Below are 12376 nucleotides of genomic sequence, written 5' to 3'. Positions count from 1 at the left end.
AAATTCCAGAAAGGGTCCCCAAGATATTAGTAAAAAGGAAAGTTTTTGCTAAAAAGAACCTAAATCCCTTAGGTGACTTGATAGTGGCTGCTGTTACATTGTGGGTCCTGAATTGTTGGTGACCCATTCATGGTCAGTTTTGCATTGGATTTCTCTCTGAAATGGGGATCCTCCAGATGGCATCTTTCCTCAGGCCTGGGAGCAGCACAAGGCATCTAGGCCTAGTCTGTGGAAATGGAAGCAGGGAGCCTGTCCATTTTACCCTGGGCTTACATTCTGGCCTTGATCAGCCCGGGAGGGTCATCCAGACTCTGCATGCATCTATATTATAAACTGTGACATATCACTGAACAATCACTTGTGAATAGATCAAACAGTATTTTTTTTTGATTAATAACATTGTTAAAAAGGATATGGATAATCCTCTTCCCATGCCTGCAAATACTTATGCTATCACTTAAGGCAATGACTCCCAGCCTTTTGTGGGGTTTCATTCTATTGTTTATTTGATTTCCGAAGATTATGTCTATCTTCTGACAGTTCTGAGAGGTACACACACATCCTCTGGGGGTGTTTTTGTTATAAGAAAACCGGCCCAAAGGAGTGGTATGCCCAAGCTCCACAGCTAGTTTGTGCCACGGAGAAATGAAGGCATGTATAGGAGTGACTTCTTAGTGAAGGAGGTAGCTGTAAGTTCAGGAAGGAATCAGGCTTTTGGAAATTGCCTCACATATAAAAAGTCTTGGCACAAAGTAGCCTTTTTAAATTGGGTTTTGAGGCCCACGTTCTTCCTAATCATGGAACTGATTTTGAACATAGGTTTTGTGATAACTTCCTCCTAAAAATAGGCATTTAGCTAAAGCCTAAAGTTTCCTGAAAGTTACAAAGCCCCAATTTTGAGAAGTTTTTCAATTATACGGTTTAGACAGAAATTCCTCTCCTTGTCATGAGGAGTTTGGTTGAGAAGTTTGTGAGGTCACGTGACATAACTGGAGCTAGCCTTAGATGTCTCAAAACCATGTTATGAAATCTCTGCCTCAAGTTTGGGGAGGAGGGCAGTGATTCTGATGAGCTATGTATAAGTTCTGCACTCCTCAGGAATCGGGTGCCCCAGATTTCTTGCGTAGTGCTAGAGATCGAGGTGGGAGTGGATGGGTCTTAGCTACTCCTGCTGTTGAAGAAGGCATTAGTACCAGGGCCGAAGACACCTACTCCCTCCCTTGTCTCAGCTTTGTAAGGGGTTCTAAAACTTCCTACGTTTATTCTACTTACATTTATTGGGTGCCAGGCATTGTTCCAGTCACTCAACAAACCCCGTCCCCCCCAAAAAAAACCCACAAAAATTATTTTTCTCTGGTGATTTAAATTCTGGTGCTAAAGACAGATAATAAACATGAAGCAAGTAAATTAGATAGTATGTCTGAAGATTTTTAGTGTATGGAAAAAATAAACATAGGGTGATAAATCTGAACTCCTCTGGAATTCCAGGGCTGGAGGAAAGGGGAGTGAGCTGACATTCTGAATGGGATGGTCAGAGGACACCTCGCCGAGACAGTGGGTAAGCCATGTGGATGTCTGGGTGCAGACAACTCTGAGCAGAGAGACCAGCCCTTGCAAAGCCCTAAGGTGGGAGGAGCGTGTCTGGTGAAGGAATAGCAGAGAATGAGGGAGAGAGGAGGAGGAAAGGTGGTGAGAGATATAACAGGAGAGGAGGGGGCAAGATGGTGTCAGCCATTAGAAGGATTTTGGTTTATTTTTACTCTGAGTCAGATGGGAAACTAGTAGCTTAGGAAAAAAAAAAAAGGAAATGTATAAAAGAAGAGAAAATAGCATGGTGAACCCCTAGGTACCCACCACCCATCTTCAGCAATTGTGGTCATACAGCCAATCTTGTTTTACCTGTGCCCCCCGCTCACCCACGCCCCATTGCTCCCGCAAACACACACTGAATTGTTGAAGCAAATGCCAGACAGCATATCTTTTTTTTTTTTTTGCGGTACACGGGCCTCTCACTGCTGTGGCCTCTCCCGTTGCGGAGCACAGACTCCGGAAGCGCAGGCTCGGCGGCCATGGCTCACGGGCCCAGCCGCTCCACGGCATGTGGGATCTTCCCGGACCGGCGCACGAGCCCGTGTCCCCTGCATCGGCAGGCGGACTCTCAACCACTGCGCCACCAGGGAAGCCCCCAGACAGCATATCATTTTAAACCCAGGGCTCATTCCTGTGAAAAGTGAATGTTGTTTCTTGCGAAGCTTTCTCTTTTTCCATCTCTCTTTCAGCCCCTGTCATCCCCCCTCTCCTCTGCCGGCAGGAGTTGTCCTCTAGCTGCCCGCCTCTTTCCCTTTTTCCCCAACCTCAGTTCCCCACTCAGGCTCAGCCTGTATCCACTCCACTCCCATCCCCTGAACTCTGGGTGTTAAATAACAAACATCTTAAATGCAGTTGACAGCTGACTCACTACCACTTCCCCTTTGCATCCTCCTTCCCTCTGCTCAGCCACTTGCTCCAGCTAACCCAATCCCATGGTTTCTGGGTGTTCAAAAGTTGCCCAGGGGACTTCCCTGGTGGCACAGTGGTTGAGAATCTGCCTGCCAATGCAGGGGACACGGGTTCGAGCCCTGGTCTGGGGGGATCCCACATGCCGCGGAGCAACTAGGCCCGTGAGCCACAACTACTGAGCCTGCGCGTCTGGAGCCGCAACAAGAGAGGCCGCGATAGTGAGACGCTCGTGCACGGCAATGAAGAGTGACCCCCACTCACCGCAACTAGAGAAAACCCTAGCACAGAAATGAAGACCCAACACAGCAAAAATAAATAAATAAATTACTAAACTCCTACGCCCAACATCTTCTTTAAAAAAAAAAAAAAAGTTGCCCAGGAAAAGAGATTCCTCTTACTGATTATTTCATCAGAGAGGATATCTCCTGCCCCCTTAGAATCAGATTCTCCTGGGTTCCTCTCACAGAGAATCCCAGTAGACATGACGACCCAGCTCCAGCTATTGGGTGTTGGCTGGAGTCTGGGACTGCCTTGGTTTAAGGCAAAGCGACCCCCTTCCCTAAGGGGTGTCTGGGTGGAGTGGCGTCGGGAGTGGAGCAGCTGCTGGCTGGCTTCTGTCTCCCATCCCCACTCTCTGACTTTAGAAATGCTGCCTCAAAAGAATATTAATTATTTCATGTGCATGAAGGGCTCCATTTATGCTTGATTACCATGCAGCATGATAAAAATTATGCATAGCATTATGTCAGGTTAACGTTGTTATAAATTTCACTTAATTTCCGTACTGTTTTGTTCCTAAATGCATACTCTAGTTTGTTTGCCATATCCATATCCACATTATTATTATTCAAAACTAAAAAATTAGGACTTCTTGTTCACCCTCTATTTAGTAATCTTTTCTTTTGTAATATTAACTTTAATCGCATGGTCTGAAGTAGCAGTAGGTCTTTTGCCCCCTTTTTGAAAACTGGGACACTTGCTCATCTCAAGGACTATGTAACTTGGATTTGTGATTACATCTGAAGTTTCTAAGTCCCATGAGATATAATTCCCCTGAGTGTAGAACTGTGAACTCATTTAAAATCCAGGTTTTCTTTTTCTATCTTTTCACCTATCTTAGCTTTCATTTTCCTCTCAAATATGTTTGTTCCAGCCTTTCCAGGTGGAAGATAATTCTCCTTGATAGGAACAGGGAAGCAAAATAGTGTTTGAGTTGTTCAGTTCTCTTTGTGTCATTTTTTTAACATCACATTATCAACTTCTAGTATAGCCAAATCCTTTTTGTTCCTTTTCTTTCACTGACCATCCTCTTTCCCTGTGCCCCCAAATTCCTTGAGATAATGTTTTTCATAAACTTCAGCATATTCTGGGCTTTGATCTTCCTGACACTATTTTTTCATGTCCAGGCCATTCTTATATTTTTGCTTATGAAGGGCCTGTTTTTGTTGAACCCATCACTTGTTTTCATTTGCAGCCACACTCCTGTTTTTTTTAATTGTGTTGTCATATTTATTATACAGTCAGATTTTCAGTTTTGAAATACCCCCCTCCTCTTTCACTCATAGTATGATGTCTTTTTATTTTTATTTTATTTATTAAGCTATAGTTGATATACAATATTGTGTTTGTTTCAGATGTACAGCTTCAGATTCTTTTCCATTATGGGTTATTATAAGATATTTAATTTAGTTCCCTGTGCTATACAGTAAATCCCTGTTGTTTATCTGTTTTACATATAGTGGTGTGCATCTATTAATCCCATACTCCTAATTTAATCCCTCCCCTTCCCTTTTCTTCTTTGGTAACCGTATGTTTGTTTTCTATGTCTGTGAGTTTGTTTCTGTTTTGTAAGTAAGTTGATTTGTATTATATTTTTAGATTCCACATATAAGTGCTATATGATGTCTTTCTTTTAGAGTCTGTGGCCATGAGATTATTTCTGGCAATTTTTGGTGCTCTTTGAAATATGCTTTCCTAAAGTCAGGGCCTGTGCCTAGGCCAAATCATTTCTTCCTCGCCTGTTGTGAAATTTGCAGTCATTCTCTAACTGACGTTTTGGATAAAAATTTCCCCTCTTTGCCTCTTTGGCTTTCTGAAAAGTAATTATTAGCAAGGCAATTAAAAAACTCATTGGACATTCTGGTTTTTAACAGAGTGGGACCTCTAGTAGACTTATGGAAAGCTGAAATCCCCTATATCCCTGTGTCAACTTCTTATTCATTAAAAAAATATATCAGCCACCTCTTCCATCTGGCTGGGTGGTGCCATAGTGCATGCACATGGAGTATTATTTCTAATTTTCTGTTTCTCTTTACTCCAAGTGCCTGGTTGTTTAGCATGCACTTTATTAACCTATGAGAATCGAACTTGGGATTCCCTGAGAACTCAATAAAATCTTTCTGGTTTTGTTTTTTGCTAATTTCTGCCAGCAAATCAGTAAGAAGCAAAGAGTAGCTCATTTAGAGGAGAAGCAGACCTATATGACAACTAACTTTTTTATAAAATCACCATCTCATTAAGAAAGTAATGTTATCCTTCCATGAAGCAAAAATAGTAAAAACCTTTTTTGATTTGCACTGAAGTATATTTCCCCTTGGAGTTTGCTTCAGTGTATAAGAAAGGGGCTCCTGAGAAGCCCCTAATCTTGGTTCTCTGTTTTTTTGTTTTGCTTTTCTGGGAAAAGAGTAGTAGGAGCTATGGGTGAGTATGTGGGGATGAAAAGGGAAGGGAAGAAAGAGCTCTGATCATTTGGAGGATCTTTGTGGCAGGCAGCTGGTCTACCGAGACTTGGATAAGAGGAAGGGCAGAGGAGGCAGGGTTGGGGGATGAAGTGCCAGCGAGGGCTGTGGAGTCACACAGAGCTGGGTTTCATATCCAAGTCTACATTTACTTAGTTCTGTGACCTTGGACGAGGTATTTATTCTCTCTCAGACTCAGAATTTTCACTTGTAAAATGGGGTTAATAAGATGACTGACTTCATGGGGTTGCTGTGAAGATTTAATGAGATAATTTATGTAAAACACATAGCAAGCATAGGGCCTGGCACAGGTGAATGATTTGTGTTAACATGTTAACTCTAGTGTTTAGCACTTCAAGCTCAGTGCACTCAATTTAGAGTTTAATTATGTAGGTGGTTCTCTAACAAAATTGCAGCTTTTTGAGGGTAGGAATGGTGTCGAATGCTCTTCTTGGACAGAGTAAACTTAATAAATAATTATGGATTGATTTGAATTCAACCCCACACAATGTGTGACAATGTGGCCCAAGTGAAGAGAGAAGTGGGGCATCTTTGTGGCGTGAGCTGGAGTGTCCTTGTAAGGACCCCATGAGATCTCTAACATTGGAAATGTTTGATTTTGGTCCCAGGAGAGCTTCTTCCCTTGGCTGTGTGTGGATATTTGTATTTTTGTATATGTATAAAAGTCTGTTTGTTTAGAATTTATACCACCGGAAGGTACAGTTCTTGTTATCAGGACTCTTCAGCACTAACTGAAGGCCTGACAGTGTCCCTGAAACACTGCCAAATTCTGCAAGGCTTCTGAAACAGGAAAGAGCCAACCATCCCAGTGCACTTGGAATTGAGCATATTTGATTTACATTCTAATTCTCTGGAGGTTGGTCTTCAGCTTTGACAGGATAACTTTTATTTTTTAATGTTTTTAATTAAAAAAAATTTTTTATTAAATTTAATTTATTTTTTTATACAGCAGGTTCTTATTAGTCATCAATTTTATACACATCAGTGTATACATGTCAATCCCAATTGCCCAGTTCATCACACCACCACCACCCACCCCCCGCCGCTTTCCCTGCTTGGTGTCCACACATTTGTTCTCTACATCTGTGTCTCTATTTCTGCCCTGCAAACCGGTTAATTTGTACCATTTTTCTATGTTCCACATATATGCGTTAATATACGATATTTCTTTTTCTCTTTCTGACTTACTTCACTCTGTATGACAGACTCTAGATCCATCCACGTCTCAACAAATGACCCAATTTCGTTCCTTTTTATGGCTGGGTAATATTCCACTGTATATATGTACCACATCTTCTTAATCCATTCATCTCTCGATGGGCATTTAGGTTGCTTCCATGACCTGGCTATTGCAAATAGTGCTGCAATGAACATTGGGGTGCATGTGTCTTTTTGAATTATTATTTTCTCTGGGTATATGCCCAGTAGTGGGATTGCTGGATCATATGGTAGTTCTATTTTTAGTTTTTTAAGGAACCTCCATACTGTTCTCCATAGTGGCTGTACCAATTCACATTCCCACCAGCAGTGCAAGAGGGTTCCCTTTTCTCCACACACTCTCCAGCATTTGTTGTTTGTATATTTTCTGATGATGCCCATTCTAACTGGTGTGAGCTGATACCTCATTGTAGTTTTTTTTTTTTTTTTTCGCGGTATGCGGGCCTCTCACTGTTGTGGGCTCTCCCGTTGTGGAGCACAGGCTCCGGATGCGCAGGCTCAGCGTCCATGGCTCATGGCCCCAGCCACTCTGCGGCATGTGGGATCTTCCTGGACAGGGGCACAAACCCGTGTCCCCTGCATCGGCAGGCAGACTCTCAACCACTGCGTCACCAGGGAAACCCCTCATTGTAGTTTTGATTTTTTTTTTTTTTTCCGGTATGTGGGCCTCTCACTGTTGTGGCCTCTCCCATTGCGGAGCACAGGCTCCGGATGCGCAGGCCCAGCGGCCATGGCTCACGGGCCCAGCCGCTCCGCGGCATAGGGGATCCTCCCAGACCGGGGCACGAACCCGTATCCCCTGCATCGGCAGGCGGACTCTCAACCACTGCGCCACCAGGGAGGCCCTGTAGTTTTGATTTTTATTTCTCTAATAATTAGTGATGTTGAGCAGCTTTTCATGTGCTTCTTGGTCATCTGTATGTCTTCTTTGGAGAAACGTCTATTGAGGTCTCCTGCCCATTTTTTGATTAGGTTGTTTGTTTTTATTAATATTGAGCTGCATGAGTTGTTTATATATTTTGGAGATTAATCCTTTGTCCGTTGATTCGTTTGCAGATATTTTCTCCCATTCTGAGGGTTGTCTTTTGGTCTTGTTTATGGTTTCCTTTGCTGTGCAAAAGCTTTCAAGTTTCATTAGGTCCCATTTGTTTATTTTTGTTTTTATTTCCATTACTCTAGGAGGTGGATCAAAAAAGATCTTGCTGTGATTATGTCAAAGAGTGTTCTTCCTATGTTTTCCTCTAAGAGTTTTATAGTGTCTGGTCTTACACTTAGGTCTCTAATCCATTTTGAGTTTATTTTTGTGTATGGTGTTAGGGAGTGTTCTAATTTCATTCTTTTACATGTAGCTGTCCATTTTTCCCAGCACCACTTATTGAAGAGACTGTCTTTTCTCCATTGTATATCCTTGCCTCCTTTGTCATAGATTAGTTGACCATAGGTTTGTGGGTTTATCTCTGAGCTTTCTATCTTGTTCCATTGATCTATGTTTCTGTTTTTGTGCCAGTACCATATTGTCTTGATTACTGTAGCTTTGTAGTATAGTCCGAAGTCAGGGAGTCTGATTCCTCCAGCTCCATTTTTTCCCCTCAAGACTGCTTTGGCCATTCGGGGTCTTTTGTGTCCCCATACAAATTTTAAGATTTTTTGTTCTAGTTCCATAAAAAATGCCATTGGTAATTTGATAGGGATTGCATTGAATCTGTAGTTTGCTTTGGGTCGTATAGTCATTTTCACAATATTGATTCTTCCAATCCAAGAACATGGTATATCTCTCCATCTGTTGGTATCATCTTTAATTTCTTTCATCAGTGTCATAGTTTTTTGCATACAGGTCTTTTGTCTCCTTAGGTAGGTTTATTCCTAGGTGTTTTATTTGTTTTGTTGCAATGGTAACTGGGAGCGTTTCCTTAATTTCTCTTTCTGATCTTTCATCGTTAGTGTATAGGAATGCAAGAGATTTCTGTGCATTAATTTTGTATCCTGCAACTTTACCAGATTCATTGATTAGCTCTAGTAGTTTTCTGGTGGCATCTTTAGGATTCTCTATATATAGTATCATGTCATCTGCAAACAGAGAAAGTTTTACTTCTTCTTTTCCAATTTTTATTCCTTTTATTTCTTTTTCTTCTCTGATTGCTGTGGCTAAAACTTCCAAAACTATGTTGAATAATAGTGGTGAAAGTGGACATCCTTGTCTTCTTCCTGATATTAGAGGAACTGCTTTCACTTTTTCACCATTGAGAATGATGTTTGCTGTGGGTTTGTCATTTATGGCCTTTATTATGTTGAGGTAGGTTCCCTCTATGCCCACTTTCTGGAGAGTTTTTATCATAAATGGGTGTTGAATTTTTTCAAAAGCTTTTTCTGCATGTTTTGAGATGATCATATGGTTTTTATTCTTCAATTTGTTAATATGGTGTATCACACTGATTGATTTGTATATATTGAAGAATCCTTGTGTCCCTGGGATAAATCCCACTTGATCATGGTGTATGATTCTTTTAATGTGTTTTTGGATTCTGTTTGGTAGTATTTTGTTGAGGATTTTTGCATCTATATTCATCAGTGATATTGGTCTGTAATTTTCTTTTTTTGTAGTATCTTTGTCTGGTTTTGGTATCGGGTGATGGTGGCCTCATAAATGAGTTTGGGAGTGTTCCTTTGCAATTTTTTGGAAGAGTTTGAGAAGGATGGGTGTTAGCTCTTCTCTAAATGTTTGATAGAATTCACCTGTGAAACCATCTGGTCCTGGACTTCTGTTTGTTGGAAGATTTTTAATCAGTTTCAAGTTCATTACTTGTGATTGGTCTGTTCATATCTTCTATTCTTTCCTGGTTCAGTCTTAGAAGGTTATACCTTTCTAAGAATTTGTCCATTTCTTCCAGGTTGTCTTTTTTATTGGCATAGAGTTGCTTGTAGTAGTCTCTTAGGACGCTTTGTATCTCTGCAGTGTCTGTTGTAACTTCTCGTCTTTCATTTCTAATTTTATTGATTTGAGTCCTCTCTTTTTCTTGATGAGTCTGGCTAATGGTTTATCAATTTTATTTATCTTCTGAAAGAAACAGCTTTTAGTTTTATTGATCTTTGCTATTGTTTTCTTTGTTTCTATTTCATTTATTTCTGCTCTGATCTTTATGATTTCTTTTCTTCTGCTAACTTTGGGTTTTGTTTGTTCTTCTTTCTCTAGTTCCTTTAGGTGTAAAGTTAGATTGTTTATTTGAGATGTTTCTTGTTTCTTGAGGTAGGCTTGTATAGCTATAAACGTCCTCTTAGAACTACTTTTGCTGCATCCCATAGGTTTTGGATTGTCGTGTTTTCATTGTCATTTGTCTCTAGGTATTTTTTGATTTCCTCTTTGATTTCTTCAGTGATCTCTTGGTTATTTAGTAACGTGTTGTTTAGCCTCCATGTGTTTGTGTTTTTTACGTTATTTTCCCCTGTAATTGATTTCTAATCTCATAGCGTTGTGGTCAGAAAAGATAATTGATATGATTTCAATTTTCTTAACTTTACTGAGGCTTGATTTGTGACCCAAGACGTTATATATCCTGGAGAATGTTCCGTGTGCACTTGAGAAGAAAGTGTAATCTGCTGTTTTTGGATAGAATGTCCTATAAATATGCATTAAATCTATCTGGTCTATTGTGTCATTTAAAGCTTCTGTTTCCTTATTTATTTTCATTTTGGATGATCTGTCCATTGGTGTAAGTGAGGTGTTAAAGTCCCCCACTATTATTGTGTTACTGTTGATTTCCTCTTTTATAGCTGTTAGCAGGTGCCTTATGTACTGAGGTGCTCCTATGTTGAGTGCGTATATATTTATAATTGTTATATCTTCTTCTTGGATTGATCCTCTGATCACTATGTAGTGTCCTTCCTTGTCTCTTGTAACATTCTTTATTTTAAAGTCTATTTTATCTGATATGAATATTGCTACTTCAGCTTTCTTTTGATTTCCATTTGCATGGAATATCTTTTTCCATCCCCTCACTTTCAGTCTGAATGTGTATCTAGGTCTGAAATGGGTCTCTTGTAGACAGCATATATATGGGTCTTGTTTTTGTATCCATTCAGCAAGCCTGTGTCTTTTGGTTGGAGCATTTAATCCATTCACATTTAAGGTAATTATCAGTATGTATGTTCCTATGACCATTTTCTTATTTGTTTTGGGTTTGTTTTTGTAGGTCCTTTTCTTCTCTTGTGTTTCCCACTTAGAGAAGTTCCTTTAGTATTTGTTGTAGAGCTGGTTTGGTGGTGCTGAATTCTCTTAGCTTTTGCTTGTCTCTAAAGCTTTTGATTTCTCCATCGAATCTGAATGAGATCCTTGCCGGGTAGAGTAATCTTGGTTGTAGGTTCTTCCCTTTCATCACTTTAAGTATATCATGCCACTGCCTTCTGGCTTGTAGAGTTTCTGTTGAGCAATCAGCTGTTAACCTTATGGGAGTTCCCTTGTATGTTATTTGTTGTTTTTCCCTTGCTGCTTTTAATAATTTTTCTTTATCTTTAATTTTTGCCAGTTTGATTACTTTGTGTCTCGGCATGTTTCTCCTTGGGTTTATCCTGTATGGGACTCTCTGTGCTTCCTGTACTGGGGTGACTATTTCCTTTCCCATGTTAGGGAAATTTCTGACTATAATCTCTTCAAATATTTTCTCTGGTCCTTTCTCTCTCTCTTCTCCTTCTGGGACCCCTGTAATGCAAATGTTGTTGTGTTTAATGTTGTCCCAGAAGTCTCTTAGGCTGTCTTCATTTCTTTTCATTCTTTTTTCTTTATTCTGTTTGGCAGCAGTGAATTCCACCATTCTGTCTTCCAGGTCACTTATCCATTCTTCTGCCTCAGTTATTCTGCTATTGATTCCTTCTAGTGTAAATTTCATTTCAGTTATTGTATTGTTCATCTTTGTTTGTTTGTACTTTAATTCTTCTAGGTCTTTGTTAAACATTTCTTGCATCTTCTCCATCTTTGCTTCCATTCTTTTTCTGAGGACCTGGATCATCTTCACTATCATTATTCTGAATTCTTTTTCTGGAAGGTTGCCTATCTCCACTTCATTTAGTTGTTTTCTGGGATTTTATCTTGCTCCTTCATCTGGTACATAGCCCTCTGCCTTTTCATCTTGTCTATCTTTCTGTGAATGTGGTTTTGTTCCACAGGCTGCAGGATTGTGTCTTCTTGTTTCTGCTGTCTGCCCTCTCCAGGATAACTTTTAAATAGAATGGGCAGTTTAGCAAAACAGCCAATCTCCCAACAAATCTGGACAAATAGGGCTTTACTAATATATGACCTTATTGTTACTGGAAGTGGTTTTCCATTTGGTTTTGTTATGATGATTATTATTCTGGGGTGGAGGTGGAAGGGTTTAAGTAATAAACTTTTTTTTTTCTAAAACCAGGCATCCAAAAAGGCAAATCAAAGTGTATTTTTTTTCTCAAAATCTATTTGGCTGTCTGCAGGAGTGAGCTCAAGGGTGAAGTGGTGAGAGGCAGGCCCTGGAGGCTGCTGAATGAACTCTCTCCTCTGGCCCAAGTCTGGCAGGAGGAGTGAAGGAGAGGGACTTCTGAGCTTAAATCTGGTCTCCAGTCAGAGGGAGAGGGAGAAAGAGCAAGTGTGTGATAAATATAGTGGGGCAGAAAGAACAGAGAAGGGAAGCATTCATCATAATGTTCACAGAATCCCATTGAGGGTGTGGTAATATCAGGCTCTTGTCCTCTTTGTAGTTATTTTACACAGGTGACTCATATCCATTATCATCTTTGTTGTTAGCTGGTCAGAATTTATGCTGGTGACTGCACCTAGTTGCTGAAGGGCCATGTGTGACCTGGATCTGTAGAGGCCAAAGACTACGTTTTCACATTTAATCCTAAGAACACTCCTTTGAGAAAGATACTACTGTCCT

This window comes from Mesoplodon densirostris, chromosome 7 (genome assembly GCF_025265405.1).
Source record: "Mesoplodon densirostris isolate mMesDen1 chromosome 7, mMesDen1 primary haplotype, whole genome shotgun sequence".
NCBI lineage: Eukaryota > Metazoa > Chordata > Mammalia > Artiodactyla > Ziphiidae > Mesoplodon > Mesoplodon densirostris.
The sequence above is the reverse complement of the archived record's forward strand: the minus strand, read 5'-3'. Positions refer to the sequence as shown.